Genomic DNA, 17,829 nt, shown 5'->3' with positions numbered 1-17,829 from the left:
ACCAGTTCTTTTTCCTTTCTCTTACAACGTTCAGCAGACATCTTCACTCTTTCATTACTCTTTCCATCCAGCTTCTTCTCTCCATTCTCCTCCACATCCACATCTCAAATGCTTCTAACCTTTTTTCATCCTCTCGTCTCAGTGTCCATGTTTCTACCCCACATAGTGCCACATTCCAGACAAAACATTTGTAAAGCCTTTTCCTAAGTCCTTTATCTAATTTGCCACATAAGAGTCTCCTCTTTCTGTTGAATGCCTCCTTCACTATGGCAATTCGAGTTTTCGCCTCCTGGTGACATCTCAAGTCTTCGGTTATTGTGCTTCCAAGATATTTAAATGCACTTACTTGGCTAGTGGTAGATCGTCCTATTTCAATATTGGACAGCCTGCGTCTTGTGCTGATGACAATACTCTTTGTTTTTGCTGTGTTTATTTGCATCCCATATTCCACACAAGCTTCATTCAGATCTTTGAGCATGTTATTCACTGTCCGCTCACTTTCTGCCTCTAATACCATGTCATCAGCAAATCTTATACATTCTATTCTCTTTCCACCAATACATATTCCTCTTCAAGGTATACATTAAACAACAGTGGGGAAAGGCAACAACCTTGTCTAACACCTCGTCCAATGCTGCTTCCTTCTGACATTTCATTTCGAATCTTTATCCTTACTTTCTGGTGTAAATATAGATTCTGTATCAGTCGTCTCTCTTTCCAATCTACTCCTTTCCTCTTCAGGATATCATCTTGTTCCACTGAACTCTATCAAAAGCCTTTTCTAAATCTATAAAAGTCACAAAGATTTCTCTACCCTTTTCCATATGCCCAGTGAACAAGTGTGCGCAAAACGCCTTCACGCTGGGAGTTGTGGTGGCAACTGAAGGCATTTAGGTACAAGTCAGTGCGTGTAGGTTTTCTGTATACACTGTGTCCTAGGTTGCCGTCAGGTTTCCATTTCACCAGGACGTCAAGAAACGGTAGAGCACCATCGCCCAGGACGATCTAATTAATAATGACAGCGGCCTTCAACTTAGTCAGGCTTTGAACCCTGTGCTCAGCCTGGAGAGAAAGATGCGGTCCCAGAGATCGGGGACCACCCCCGACGCCGGCAGCATGAAGACTGCAGACCCCAATTCAGACCCAGGCGCCGCTTCCCCCACCACCTCCAGTAACCAGACACCAGGAGAGGACCGATGGAGAGGGTAAGGGCTAGTATATATAGGGCGCCGAGAGGAGGAATCACCACTCCACAACACAATAACTCTTATGGGTCGCTGAACATATAACACATGGCTTCAACACAAACAAAGCAACAGGGGCGTTATTCCTGGACATCGAAAAGGCTTTCGACCGTCTATGGCACAACGGCCTCATTCACAAACTCAGTGACGCGGGATTCCCTGATGGGCTGGTGCGTCTAATACACTCATACCTCACAGACAGTAATTTCAACACTGACGTGCAGGGAAAACAATCAACACGACATGGTATACACGTGGGGGTACCCCAGGGAAGCGTCCTAGAGCCCCTACTGTTTAACCTCTACATAAACGATTTCCCAACCAAACACAACACAACGATGGCAATCTACGCGGATGACACAGCCGTCCTCGGGCAAGATTGGAAACCATCAAACATTACGTCACGCTTACAGACTGCACTCAGAGTGGCTGAGCCTTGGTTTGAGAAATGGCGTGTTAGAGTAAACGTAGACAAGTGCGAAGCCGTTCTGTTCACTAGAAGACCGAAGCAACTGCGCAAACACCGATACTGCAGACCAATAACTCTACATGCACGCCCAATACGTTTCCGTGAGAAAGTCAAATACCTCGGTGTCTGGCTGGACTGGAAATTACTCCGGGGGGACCACATACAACGCGTGACCAACCGAGCAAGCGCGAGGCTCAAACAGCTCTACCCTATGCTCAACAGGCGTAGCACACTGAACAGAAGTGTGCCGAGGTCCATGTACATGACACTTACTCGACCCCTGATGACGTACGCAGCTCCTGTTTGGGGATACGCTGCGCCTACACGCCTGCGCCGTCTGCAGCTCATACAAAACAAAGTACTCAAAATCATAAGCAATGCTCCACGATACACACGCATTGCGGACCTTCACTGGGAATACTGACTCGAGACTCTCACTTAGGTAATCCACAAACTCACCACAAGACTATACAGAAGCTCCAGATATTCGCAGAACCTGTTTATTCTGAATCTGGGGAACTACGACCACAACCATAGATGGAAACATAAAAGACCAAAAGATATACTTGTAAGGACCTAACATCTATGGCCAAGCACACACAAACACAACGGTACTGGTGAGCCCCTGTTAATCAGACGCCATTACTGGATATCCAGCTGGAACACATTGCCGAATAACTGGCACCACGCAGGGAAGCCGTACTGCATGCAGACAAGCTCCACCCCGCCTCCCCCCCCCCCCCCCCCACACACACACAATGAGATGATCTATGGCCAATCTCCCACTAATATATAATGATCCTAATTGTTCCAGGAATGTAGCGGCTGCAGCAACTGGGATACATCGCCATCGCTTGCCACAGTAACGATGCATGTACCCATACTAACAAATCCAACCTTGCATGAGCTATCGCAGCTAGTAAGCCACTACTGCTCTTACTACCCATCCCACTGTCACAGAGGTTTTTTTCCCATGGCACGATCCGTGGAACTTTTTTCCCTCTGCTCTTCAAATCGCTACCCTCACTCACGTTTCGTCCACTATCTATCACCTGATGGACCGTGTTAATGCGCAGTCTTACCCAGACGCACAGATAACATCACAGCCCAGCATCCTGTGATCCACTTACTAGATAACTAACATGTTTACGGAAGTGACAGTAGAGCTTTTGGTTTGGTCACCACGTTGGTGCGGGCGTGGAGGGTCCCCATCTCTAGAACAGCACAGCATTCGTCAGGAAGCACCTGAAGATGGCAGCGTGTACGTCTGTCGAAATCTTGTAGAGAAATTACGACGCTGCCCGGTCGGATACCCGAGAACTGTTCAAATTGGAAATACGCTGGGAAAACTACAGATTGCATATCAAGCAGGAGATTCTTTGTAAGCTTCAGTTTGGGGATGTATGAAACCAAGGTAACTGGTGTGTTGCCTATTTCCGGGTCTGTGGATAAGGACTTAGAGGAATATACCTCTTCTTTAGCTGTTATGGTATGTATTTTTTGTTACTCTTCAGTGTTCCCACCAAGTTTAACTTTTCATCATTGTAAAGCTCCTCGACTACGTCTGTGGATGTATAAATGAAGGTGTACATTTCTTCTATGGTTGTAAGTTTTAAGCTCTTATTACGAGATTCTTGGTTTGTATAATCCCCGATAATCTTCATTATTTCGGGAGTTATAAACTTTTTGAAAGATTCTGACACACTAGAGGTCACGTCTTCATGAGTCAAGCCTTGACGAGAATTCACTATTTTTGTGCTGACCTGCGTACTTGCCTTGGACGCACATTAATATACTCCCTGCCGCTTTTTGCCGTAAAAATGATGCTGGAAGCACCTACATGCTGTTTATCAGGGGATGAAGTCCATCAACATGACTCATTTTCAATTGCTGTATCACTATTGTATGTCACAACTATATCATCTTTTTCTGGATCACTTTCATCAACTTCACTTGCTTCATTTATTGTAGCTGACACCTCTTCATCTGTAAGAAACCTCTGATACTGAAGAAACACTTTATTAGAACTGCGAGCAGTGTACAAATGCTCAAACAACAAAGGAAATTTATTTCAAAACAACAGTGGCAACACAATACAGCGGTACCCACAGTCAGAAACTGCATTTCTTTCTGCCATATTGAGAAATATTTTAATGAGAAAAGTTCTCTCTCCGATGTCTAAGGGGGGGGGGGGGAGGGGGGGGGCAAAAACTCCCCGCACTTAAATTAAATGTAATAGGCAGATTTAAATACTTCATAAAAATTATATATGACAGCACATTCTCTAGATATTTTTCTACAATTAACTAAATTCTTGCTTCTTCACTCCAACAAATAGATATATTACACAAATAAAACGAATACTGTGGGCAATTTTTGCCCCCCCCCCCCCACTAGTGATACTAGGGTTAAGAACATACAGCGAAAGATCATACATCCATAACAATAAGGAGTATTGCTCATCAGTGTGGGATCCGTACCAGGTCGGGTTGACGGAGGAGATAGAGAAGATCCAAAGAAGAGCGGCGCGTTTCGTCACCGGGTTATTTGGTAACCGTGATAGCGTTACGGAGATGTTTAATAAACTCAAGTGGCAGACTCTGCAAGAGAGGCGCTCTGCATCGCGGTGTAGCTTGCTCGCCAGGTTTCGAGAGGGTGCGTTTCTGGATGAGGTATCGAATATATTGCTTCCCCCTACTTATACCTCCCGAGGAGATCACGAATGTAAAATTAGAGAGATTAGAGCGCGCACGGAGGCTTTCAGACAGTCGTTCTTCCCGCGAACCATACGTGACTGGAACAGGAAAGGGAGGTAATGACAGTGGCACGTAAAGTGCCCTCCGCCACACACCGTTGGGTGGCTTGCGGAGTATCAATGTAGATGTAGATGTAGACAGGTATAACATGGGTTCTGATTGGGGGATGTTTATTATATATCTAAATGATATTTCTTTTTATACAACAGGTGATCGTGAGATATTTCTGTTTACTTACGACACTAGCTTCATAGTGAAGAATGTAGAGTGCAACATAGGCAAAGTATCAAATGGTACAGAATGATATTTTCACTCTGCAGCGGAGTGTGCGCTGATATCAAACTTCCTGCCAGATTAAAACTGTGTGCCGGACCGAGACTCGGAGACTTTTGCCTTTCGCAGGCAAGTGCTCTACCAACTGAGCTACCCAAGCACGACCCACACCCTGTCCTCACAGCTTTCTTTCAGGAGTGCTAGTTCTGCAAGGTTTGCAGGAGAGCTTCTGTAACGTTTGGAAGGTAGGAGACGAGATACTGGCAGAAGTGAAGCTGTTAGGACGGGGCGTGAATCGTGCTTGGGTAGCTGAGTTGGTAGAGCACTAGCCCGCAGAGGGCAAAGGCCCCTAGTTCGAGTCTTCGGTCCGGCACACAGTTTTAATCTGCCAGGAAGTTTCATATCAGCGCACAATCCGCTGCAGAGTGAAAATCTCATTCTGGAATTGTTAGATCGGTTACTGTTGCTACAATGGAAGGTTACCAAGATTTAAGTGAGTTCGAACGTGGTGTTATAAGTCACCACACGAGCGATGGGACTCAGCATCTCCGAGGTCGCGACGAAGTGGGTGTTATCCAATACGACCGTTTCTCGAGTGTACTGTGAATAGAAGGAACACGGAAAACATCAAGTTTCCGACATCACTGCGGGCAGGAAAAGGTTCTGCAAGAACAGGACTAACGACGACTTAAGAGAATTGTTCAACGTGACAAAAGTGCAACCCTTCTGAAAATTGCTGCAGATTCAATGCTGGGCCATCAACAAGGGTCAGCGTGCAAACCATTAAAAAAAAAAAAAAAAAAAAAAAAAAAAAAAAAAAAAAAAAAAAAAAAAAAAAAAAGAATCATTGGTATTGGCTTTCAGAGCCGGAGGCCCACTAGTGTACCCTTGATGACTGCATGACAAAGATTTACTCCCTGCCCGTCAACACCGACATTGGACTGTTGTTGACTGGAAACATGTTGCCTGTTTGGACGTCGTTTGAAACTGTATTGAGCGAATGGACATGCACGGGTATGGGGATACCGTCATGAATGTCTTTTTCCAAAGCTGTTTCACAGAGGAAGACTGCACTGTAGTTCCTTCTCTAGATTGTCGCACAGATGACAAAATGGGAGATATCGAAATAGACGACAGAGGGATAGAGAAACAATTAAAATCGCTCAAAAGAGGAAAGGCCGCTGGACCTGATGGGATACCAGTTCGATTTTACACAGAGTACGCGAAGGAACTTGCCCCCCTTCTTGCACCGGTGTACAGTAGGTCTCTAGAAGAGCGCAGCGTTCCAAAGGATTGGAAAAGGGCACAGGTCAGCGCCGTTTTCAAGAAGGGACGTCGAGCAGATGTGCAGAACTATGGACCTATATCTCTAACGTCTATCAGTTGTAGAATTTTGGAACTAGTATTATGTTCGAGTATAGTGACTTTTCTGGAGACTAGAAATCTACTCTGCAGGAATCAGCATGGGCTTAGAAAAAGACGATCGTGTGAAACCCAGCTCGCGCTATTAGTCCACGAGACTCAGAGGACCATAGACACGGGTTCCCAGGTAGATGCTGTGTTTCTTGACTTCCGCAACGCGTTGGATACTGTTCCCCACAGTCGTTTAATGAACAAAGTAAGAGCATATGGACTATCGGACCAATTGTGTGATTGGATTGAAGAGTTCTAGATAACAGAACGCAGCATGTCATTCTCAATGGAGAGAAGTCTTCCGAAGTAAGAGTGATTTCAGGTGTGCCGCAGGGGAGTGTCGTAGGACCGTTGCTATTCACAATATACATAAATGACCTTGCGGATGACATCGGAAGTTCACTGAGGCCTTTTGCGGCTGATGCTATGGTATATCTAGAGGTTGTAACAATGGAAAATTGTACTGAAACGCAGGATGATCTGAAGCGAATTGACGCATGGTGCAGGGAATGGCAATTGAATCTCAATGTAGACAAGTGCAATGTGCTGCGAATACATAGAAAGAAAGATCCCTTATCATTTAGCTACAATATAGCAGGTCAGCAACTGGAAGCAGTTAATTCCAAAAATTATCTGGGAGTAGGCATTAGGAGTGATTTAAAATGTAGTGATCATATAAAGTTGATCGTCGGTAAAGCAGATGCCAGACAGATTCATTGGAAGAATCCTACGGAAATGGAATCCGAAAACAAAGGAAGTAGGTTAGAGTACACTTGTTCGCCCACTGCTTGAATACTGCTCAGCAGTGTGGGATCTGTACCAGATAGGGTTGATAGAAGAGATAGAGAAGATCCAACGGAGAGCAGCGCGCTTCGTTACAGGATCATTTAGTAATCGCAAAAACGTTACGGAGATGATAGATAAACAACGGTGGAAGACTCTGCAGGAGAGACGCTCAGTAGCTCGGTACGGGCTTTTGTTGAAGTTTCGAGAACATAACTTTACCGAGGAGTCAAGCAGTATAATGTTCCCTCCTACGTACATCTCGCGAAGAGACCATGAGGATAAAATCGGAGAGATTAGAGCCCACATAGAGGCATACCGACAATCCTTCTTTCCACGAACAATACGAGACTGGAATATAAGGGAGAACCGATAGAGGTATTCAACACCATCAGGTGGCTTGCGGAGTATGGATGTAGTTGTAGATAGATGAATCCACGGACCCTGCATGTCAGCAGGGGGCTGTTCAAGCTGGCGGTGGCTCTGTAATGGTATGGGGATGCGCAGTCGCAGTGATATGGGACCCCTGATACGTCTGGATACGGCTCTGACAGGTGACACGTATGTAAGCATCGTGTCTGATCACCTGCTTCCACTCATGTCCACTGTGCATTCCGACGGACTTGGGCTAGTCCAGCAGGACAATGCGACACCCCACACCTGCAGAATTCCTAGACAGTGGCTCCAGGAACACTCTTCTGAGTTTAAACACTGGGATGTCTTGCAACATACTGTTCAGAAGAGATCTCCACCCCCTCGTACTCTTACAAGTTTATGGACAGTCCTGCAGGATTCATGATTTCAGTTCTCTCCAGCAGTACTTCAGATATTAGTCGAGCGGCCGGCCGAGGTGGACGAGAGGTTCTAGGCGCTTCCGTCTGGAACCGCACGACAGCTATGGTCGCAGGTTCGAATCCTGCCTCGGGCATGGATGTGTGTGAAGTCCGTAGGTTAGTTAGGTTTAAGCAGTTCTAAGTTCTAGGGGACTAATGAACTCAGATGTTAACTCCCATAGTGCTCAGAGCCATTTGAACCACTGCGGCAACAACAGTAGTACAGAAAGTAACATCAAAACAAAAATCGTGTAACTGCGCATTCTTTTAGAATGCGTGATACCGTGTAGTTGTCGACACGTTCCATTATTCTATCATCGCTTCCTGTACTGCTGCATAAAAGCGATAAATAACCTTGGATTCTACAACTAAAATTGACCTATACGGCCTACTTCTGGTTATCGATTCCAAGGTTTGCTATTCTTTCGTTACATGTGTAGTGAATTCTCTTTTAGACATCCTGTGTTCCTTTCACCTTATTTCCCCCTAATGTCCTGCTTACGTTTCTTATGAGTTACTATTTATTTCGTTTTGCAGTTGTGTTAGATTTTACTTTGTGTCCGATCAAAACCCCCACCTCTAAGTTCAGTACTTGTTATTAAGAACTACCGCTATTCCATAATATTACGAGTTCACTATGCGTGACACTGCATTGAGCTTTAAAGGTAGTCTGTGGATTTTTCAGTTACTAGCGTAAACTACGATAATCATGCAGGCACTGAGAACCATAAAGGGTCAAAGCATATATGCAAAGGTTAGAGAAAAACAGATATTTGTGAAAATCAAATTTGTAGGGAAATCAGCAGTATCATTTGTTTGGCTTGCTTTTTATAACATACCATATTTCCTATAAAAATACTTTAACTTTACTAATAATAATAATAAATATTAATCTACAAAATTTGTATATATATATAGCCTAGAGGCAATAGTGTCTTTTAACTGTAATGTAGTTTGTATTTAATGTAAAACTAGAATCAGAACATAAGTAACAGACATTTAATGCACCACACAGAAAATTGTGACATTCTTTGGCTTGAGGGTCGGATAAAACTATTGTTTCACTTTTGCCTTGAAATCTAGTAGTCTGTGTGTTTCAAGTTTGATATAGTATTTTCTTAAGTGTTTGTGTTTGAAGGTTGGTATTTGCCTTCCACCTCCGTGTTGGGGCACTAGATGTTGCAAGGAATCTACAGACGGTGGAGAAATAAGAAATAGTGGTCTCCCTCGATATGACTTGAAGAAAATGGACTCCCACGATTACAGTCAAGAATACGTTAAACAACTGTTCACAGAAATCTGTTGAAAATGTCATCATTTCAAAATTTCTTAAAAGTACGTTGCTACGTCGAACGCCAGTTTTTGGTTTGGTAGTGTGGTCGATAACACTCTTAAAGGTTCTAAAATCCCCATCGTCCGTTTTACAAACTGGAATGCTGAAATCATGGAACATGATTTTATGGTGGGGCATCTCCTCAAGAGCTTCCAGATTTTATAAAGAAATGGGCGTCAGAGTAGCCGGTGAACGTGACTACAGCAATAAAAATTTGTGCTTTGCCAGATTTTCGCAACCGTCATATAGAGGGTGTTTCAGAAAGGACTTTACAGCTTTAAAAATTCATATAAATTTATTGAAAGAAGATATAGAACTGGGTTTAGTGTTATTTTGTAGCCAAACATATGAAGCTTATTTTTTACCTTAAACTAAAGATGTTGTTTGTGGCTTCCGTTGGTTATCCTGCAGACATCCCATCGGAAGTCAATTTCTTCCCAAACTCGCTGTAGCATTGCATGTGTAACTTGCTCAGTGATGGTGTACATTCTTGCTCTAAGTTCAGGTAGAGAAGCTGGCACAGGGGGTACAAACACGATATCTTTGATGAATTGCCATTAAAAAAAATCGAGTGTTGTTAGGTCTGGGGAATGTAGGGGCCATGCAATTGGCGCATCACGGCCAGTCCATTGACCTGGAAAGCGGTCACTGAGAAAATCCCGGACGTCAGCCAGATAGTGCCTGAAGTAAACATTTCGTTCTTGGTCTTCCTCACCTATCTATGGTATTAAAAATTGTAGCATATCCATGTACACTATCCCGCTGATGGTTCTCTGACGGAAAAATGTGGTCGTACACTTCGTTGTTGCCCAATGCACAAACAACGTTCAGTTTAGGGCTATCACGAACATGTTGCAATGTTCGATGTGGATTTTTACTGCGCCAAATCCTACAATTATGTGTGTAAACGCTCCCACTTAAGTCCGCAGCTCGTTGTCGTGCGGTAGCGTTCTCGCTTCCCACGTCCGGGTTCCCGGGTTCGATTCCCGGCGGGGTCAGGGATTTTCTCTGCCTCGTGATGACTGTGTGTTGTGTAATGTCTTTAGGTTGGTTGGGTTTAAGTAGTTTTAAGTTCTAGGGGACTGGTGACCATAGATGTTAAGTCCCATAGTTTTCAGAGGCCTCTGAGCCGTTGCCACTTACGTGAAAAGTCGACTCATCAGAAAAGATGATTTTGTCCAAGGAATGTTCATCATGATGTAACCGATTTAACACATCCACGCAGAAGTTCTTGCGAGTAATTTTATCAGTGTCTTTTATTGCATGTGCGATCGTCAATCCCTACAGTTTCAAATGCGAACAGTTTCTCAACACACACCGTACAGTCGTATGTGGGATTTGCCGTTCGTGAGATGCACACCAGATCGATTTCGTAGAACTGTTGACAAAACGTTGTCTCGCTGGTTTAACGACTTCGTCAGATATGCTTGGACGACCTGATGATTTACCGTGTCTTACCGAGCACCCTAGTTCTACAGAACATTTATGCCACTCATAAATTGTAGCCTACTAGGAGGTTCTTTAGCGTACTTGGTACAGAAATTACTCTGAACTGTGACGCCGACTTTGATTCTAGAAACCAAAACACACAGCGAGCACACTCGGGTCCAGTGAAGGCAGTCATCTTCAACGCAACTGCCGCTAGCCCTTCTTATGGTGCGATTCGGCACTAGCGAACTACGCACAACAAAACTCGATGTAGTTGCCTACAAACTGAGACTACAATCACCTCTGTAGGTACTATGTGATGTGTCGACAGAAGTGCCGACACAGTGTGATTTGAGGGGACCGCAATGCACGCTATAAACACACGAAGGATGGCGTAAGGTCTGAAACAGGATACGTAATGAATGCTATAAAGAAAAGTACGTAGCTTTTGGAATACTTAACTTAATCCATCCTTCTTGTATACATCGTTCTTGATGAGACATACTTTATACAATAAGTATCAATTGCTATATAAGGCTAATGGCGCCTTGCTAGGTCGTAGCCATGGACTTAGCTGAAGGCTATTCTAACTATCTGCTCGGCAAAGGAGCGAGGCTTCGTCAGTGTAGTCGCTAGCAAAGTCGTCCGTACAACTGGGGCGAGTGCTAGTCCGTCTCTCGAGACCTGCCGTGTGGTGGCGCTCGGTCTGCAATCACTAACAGTGGCGACACGCGGGTCCGACATGTACTAATGGACCGCGGCCGATTTAAAGGCTACCACCTAGCAAGTGTGGTGTCTGGCGGTGACACCACACTATGAATTAATTTATATGAATTTCCAAAATTGTAAACCCGTTTTTGAAACACCCTGTATATAGTTTACTGGTCTAGCTCGTATATAGTTGGTTCACCATAAGATTAACAGATGTCAGTAGCATGCATACATGTTACTATCTCAAAATCAACAGCGGTTATGGTTCTCAGCGCTTCTTCTTATTTCACGCATGTATGTTTCCTTTTTTTGTTGTTACTTTCTTTTCCCTTATCTCAGTTCCTTTGCAATATAATTTGTGGCTATGTAATTAATTCCGTGAACTGCGGTGGTATTCTATAGCCTGTATGTGTATTATCTTTTTCTCTGTGATAGATTAGTTTGTTTGCAAGTAAGTCTCATTTACTTCTGATATCGCCTCTAACAAGGGAAACTCCTCATCGCACCAACTCGTTTTTTGTGGTATGATGGTTCAGTGGATAGCCCGACAGAAACAGGAAGGAGGTGAACTGAGATGTGAAAAAAAAAGCAAAAATAAGAAGTGAATGGTTGAAGCTTAACAAGTGTAATACTGAGCACAGCTAATTTTCTTCACAACATTATGAATTGAAGTGTTTGTTCTCTTTCTATAGTTTTAAGAGTTGTCATACAACACATTGGTTATAGGATATGAGTCATGTGGTAAGAATACGTTACCGTCACAAGTAAACGTGACGAGTAGTGAGAGCAGGCGAGATACCATAAAGACGCCTAACAGAAATGAAAACAACAAATAAACGCGTGTGGACTATGTCACAACAAAGGAATTCAAGATTCAAAACTTCCAAAACGGAACACAACTTCAAACAACGTTAGAAACATATGTTTCGGCGGAGTACAGAGAAACTGTGTGATTGTGAAACTGTAGCGTTCATTTGTTGCAGCTTATGTGACAAACTATTATGTTTTCGTTTCCTTAAGAGTGATCACATTCATATGAAGACCTAAATCGGGCAAGGAGGCGTATCTCACTCACTCACCAGGCGTACAAATTACATATCACACACGTGCTGTCACTAATGTCGTGTATGACACACCAGACGTGTTTTCCGGGGAGGATTCGGTTGACTTGTCTCCTTGTCATCTAACGCTTGCGGTTCTCATTCGAAAGCCACTTCCTTGCGGCTGCTAATAGAGTAGTTGTGCAGAAACAACTGTCGTTATAGGTCTCGTCCTTACACCTCAGTGTTGCAAAGGGACGTTACACCACGATACGGACACAAATTTGAATAAGGCAAACAGTAGAAAAAAAAAGAAGAAAGTTTTTGGGACGTGGGAGGTTCGAACATGGCTCGCCTGCTTGGTAGTCCAACACCGCGGCCACTTTTTTTTATGCAGGGTAAAGGAATAGAAGGAATGGTCTCGGGGACACGACGACGTTTCCGTCGTCAAACAGGATCATATGGAAGGGGTAAATGGCCACAGGAGAATATTCACTTATTTATTGACAAAAAGCAACCCACATTTCCCGTTACTTGTCTCTGAAAGAAAGAAAAATAAAGACAAACCTACACTTCCGTAACAGTTCTGTTACACTTCTGTAACACGCGGCGTCGATACTCTACGGATGCCGCCGTCTCCCCCATTTTCATGACATGTTCTACCGTCATCTGTTCGTCTCCTTCTCTGAATGTTTTGTGGCGGTGTTCGTAGCGACAAACAATTCGCTGTAGAAACGGCTTACGAAGTCACCGCCACACTTTTAATAGCGGGCCGAGCGGTCCGCTGGAACAGTGAACAGAAAGATGAAAACCCAAACACTCAGATTAAATAAAAGTCGGTACTTATCTTTATTAACGAAGATACAGCAACACAATAGTGAACTCCATGTCTACAGAAATCTGTCTAGTTCGAGTCGGAGCGGCTAGGTCAGCGTCGGCTGACGACAAACAACAACTCTGCTGCGATGAACACACGACTGATTAGCAAGTACACAATTCGGTGGCGAGTATACAACTGAGCGGCGAATACAGAACTGTCCTAGCGCTCGCGACTCCAGCGCTTAAGAAGCCAGAAGCCAGCGGTGGCGCGCGCAGACTTGGCGATTTCCTGTCTCGCTGGCGCTGCTTATGCGGACGGCGTCCGGACTTTGATGCTGCCAACCTTTTGGCAGCGGGCTCGGTTGGCATTACTGGCTAGGATATAACAGAATGTATCAAATTTATCTCTTGCGATGAATAATCCAGCTACGGGGCGGATCGTGGAAGATGCTCCGCAAAAAGTTCGAAAAGTGTTGACTGTACTTACGGTTCCTCACAGTAGCACAATGAGGATCGTTTGAACAGTTTCAAAAATCCATGAGTTCTATAACACCACCTCCAAATAAATAATGAATCGCGTGACCTCCAATCCACATGACAGCGTAGTCTTTCGTCCACGGGTAATAAACAGCGTCCGGTTGGAGGAGAATGCGGGGGATCGACATAAGAGGGCGTCATCCGTAAAAAGACAGACGTCATTAAATGTTTAGTGTCAATCGTCAGCATCGATTACATCATCTTAAAAATTCGTATGATTTTATCGTAATCATAAATAAGATGGGCAAAATTAATTGCACTATCGATTTGAAAACAACTAACAAGGGAGGCCGTGACGTTTGCAATGCGGATTTACTGCAAACTTCGTACACTCGTAGTACTCCATGAGGACAACAACATGTGTAAGCAGTAGCGCGTACTTCTCAAGCGTTACTGAGAAAATCGCAAGATAATTTCGGTAGTCAAATATGTAACCTGTGCATGGCCGTTATTATCACAAAGCGGCGGTCGTTCTTAACACGAAGCGGCGGCAGCTAAGTGGTTAGGGTCCAAACCCCGCATTTTTTTTTTTGTGCTTCACAGTCGTTAGCTACCCTCTGTAATAAAAAAACTGAGTTAAAAAGAAATAATAATGCCGGCACGGTACCTCAGCGTGTTCGGTCAGAGAGCCGGTTGGCCTCTGTAATAAAAAAACTGAGTGGAAGCATCAACCAGCGAACTTGAACAGGATGTCTTGCAACGTCCACAACGACCAAACACAACGATCAATAACGAACAAAATGGAAAAAAATGCCCTGTAATCGTAGGCAGTAGGTCGGTGCATCGAGTCACATTCGTTACCCTTTTTTTACAGCACAGTCATATTATATATATATATATATATATATATATATATATATATATATATATATATATATATATATACACTTGTCTGACTTTATGCGTTTATATGGTGCAGAGACCTGGACATTGAGGAAGGAAGATGAAAGAAGATTGGAGGCACTAGAGATGTAGATATGGAGAAGACTGGAAAAAGTGAAATGAGAAGACCGAGTAACGAATGAAGAAGTATTAAGAAGGGTTGGAGAAGAAAGAAACATGCTGAAAGTCATCAGAAAGAGAAAACAGAACTGGATTGGACATTGTTTGAGGAGGGACTGTTTATTGAAGGAAGGAATAGAAGGAATAGTGGAGGGAAAAAGGGGAGGAGGAAGAAGAATATATCAAATGCTGGACAATATCAAAGGAGACAAATATTCAGAAATGAAAAGACTGGCTATGAACAGACAAGAGTGGAAGAGGCTTAACCCATGACAAGACCTGCCATAAGGCAGAATACCATACCACTACTACTTATGCGTTTGGTCGTTTACAAGTCGGTAGTTACGAATATTATACTACCTGTGATAACAAAACTTTGTAGACTGCCAAATAACATTGTAAATGTAATAAAAGTTCTTCTGATTACACGTATTTTTCCCGTTATATCAACTGTAATATAAATAGTAAAGAATATGACTGTGTTGGACCGAGCGAGGTGGCGCAGTGGTTAGCACACTGGACTCGCATTCGGAAGGACGACGGTTCAATCCCGCGTCCGGCCATCCTGATTTAGGTTTTCCGTGATTTCCCTAAATCGCTCCAGGCAAACGCCGGGATGGTTCCTTTCAAAGGGCACGGCCGACTTCCTTCCCTAATCCGATGAGACCGATGACCTCGCTGTCTGGTCTCCTTCCCCCCAAAAACAACCAACAACCAACAACTGTGTTGGAAAGAAAAGAAAAAAGGTCACGAACAGCACTCGATCTAGCGACCAACTACCTACGATTACGGGGCTTGGACCCTAACCACTTAGCTACCGCCCCTTCGTGTTAATAGCATCTGCCACTTTGTGATAATAACTGCCACGCACAGGTACATATTTGACTACCGAAATTATTTTGCGATTTTCTCAGTAACGCTTGAGAAGTGCGCGCTACTGCTTACACATTTTGTTGTCCTCATGGAATACTACGAGTGTACGAACTTCGCAGTAAATCTGCGTTCCAAACGTCGTGGCCTCCCCTTGTAAGTCGATAGTATTAGCTCTCTCCATCCAGTATATTTACACCTCCACCTTTATCCAGTTACTGTCGTTTCACCCATTATGAACAAAAACATTAGATAATCGAACCTATATTTGGACATACTGTCATTCTCACTACGACAAGATTAAGTACACGTATGTTACCATTTTTTATTAGTTTGCTATGGATAACGTTAATTACATTTACAATAAATTTCTCACACTGATCGGTCTGCCACCCTACACTCAACGCAAAACATTTTCTGGGAGACGTACTTGTTACTGCATTGTACTTTTTTCTCTGCTGTGTGCGTCTCTACGTATTCCGAGTAGACACAGCTGAGACAAAGTACCTGATGTTCTCTGCAAGCATAAACAGAGATGCTAACGCAGTTGCACTACGGATGGTACTCTATACCAAATGAGCAACAGTGAAACAGCCAATTACTCTGAAGCGCCAGAGAAACTGGTATAGGCATGCATATTCAAAAACAGAGAGATGTAAACAGGCAGAATACGGAGCTGCGGTCGGCAACGCCTATATAAGACAACAAGTGTCTGGCGCAGTTGTTAGATCGGTTACTGCTGCTAATATGGTAGGTCATCAAGATTTAAGTGAATTTGAACGTGGTGTCATAGTTGGCGCACGAGTGATGGGACACAGCATCTCCGACTTAGTGATGAAGTGGACATTTTCCCGTACGACCATTTCACCACTGTTCTGAATATCAGGAATCCGGGAAAACATCAAATCTCCGACATCGCTGCGGCCGGAGAAAGATCCTGCACGAACGGGACCAACGACGACAGGAAAGAATCGTTCACCGTGACAGAAGTGCAATCCTTCCGCAAATTTCTGCAGATTTCAGTGCTAGGCCATCAACAAGTGTCAGCGTGCCAACCGTTCAACGAAAAATAATCGATATGGACTTTCGGAGCCAAGGCCCACTCGTGTACCCCTGATGGCAGCACGACACAAAGCTTTAAGCCTCCTTTGGGTCCGTCAACACCGACATTGGACTGTTGATGGCTGGAAACATGTTGCCTGGTCGGACGAGTCTCGTTTCTAATTGTTGTGTACAGGTATGGAGACAAGTTCATGAATCCATGGACTCTGCATGTCAGCAGGGGACTGTAAAAGTTGTTGGAGGCTCTGTAATGGAGTGGGCGTATGCAGTTGGAGTGATATGGGCCCCCTGATATGTCTAGATACGACTCTGACAGGTACATCAGCATCCTGTCTGATCGCCCGCATCCATTCATGTCCATTGTTCATTCTGACGGACTTGGGCAGTTCCAGCAGAACAATGCGCCACCCCACTCGTCCATAATTGCTACAGAGTGGCTCTAGGAACAATCTTCTGAGTTTATACACTTCAACTGGCCCCAGATTCCCTACACATGAACATTACTGAGCATATCTATGATGCCATGCAAGGTGCTGTTCGGAAGAGATCTGCGCCTTCTCGAACACTTACGGATTCATGATGTAAGTTCCCTTCATAACTACTTCAGACATTAGTCGAGTCCATGACACGTCGTGTTACGGCACTTCTGAGTGCTTGCGGGGCCCTACATGATATTAGGCAGGTGTAACAATTTCTTTGGCTCTTCGGTGTATTTTGACGGTAACTGCTTATGGTCGACTTCGATACTCATCAATCCATAACTGCTAGTGGATTAGACTGTTACATACACGTAAGATGCTTCCTCTTTAAAGTACTTTAAAGAGGACACGAGTTCTTAGCAACCTTGAAAATTAATAGTAAACGTGGATGGGAAAGAGGTTAAAAAAAGAGATAAGTTGTTGGATGTTGGTGCTAAGCTTAGCAGACCATACTCAGTCCTATCCAACACTAAACTGTAGCCGCGACGTAGGTCTGATCCAGACGCCGACATTAGATCTCCAGTTTCGCATCGAGACGGGGGCGTTGGGCTTTGTTACAGGGATCCGGAAGGTAAGGGAAATGGTGGAGGAAGATCAGTTGATCTTGACCATACAAAGTAGGAGAAGACAAGGTTAAAAAAAGGGAAACAGAAATAAATACTGACACACTGTCTAATTCAATAGGGGAGACTGCGACAGAGTGGACACATGTTTTATTTTGGAATATTTTGTGAGCAAATTTGATGATATTTGTGGATTATTTCGGGTCATTTAGGA

The sequence above is a fragment of the Schistocerca serialis genome, unplaced genomic scaffold (genome assembly GCF_023864345.2).
Source record: "Schistocerca serialis cubense isolate TAMUIC-IGC-003099 unplaced genomic scaffold, iqSchSeri2.2 HiC_scaffold_1393, whole genome shotgun sequence".
Lineage (NCBI taxonomy): Eukaryota > Metazoa > Arthropoda > Insecta > Orthoptera > Acrididae > Schistocerca > Schistocerca serialis.
This window is presented reverse-complemented; position numbering follows the sequence as displayed.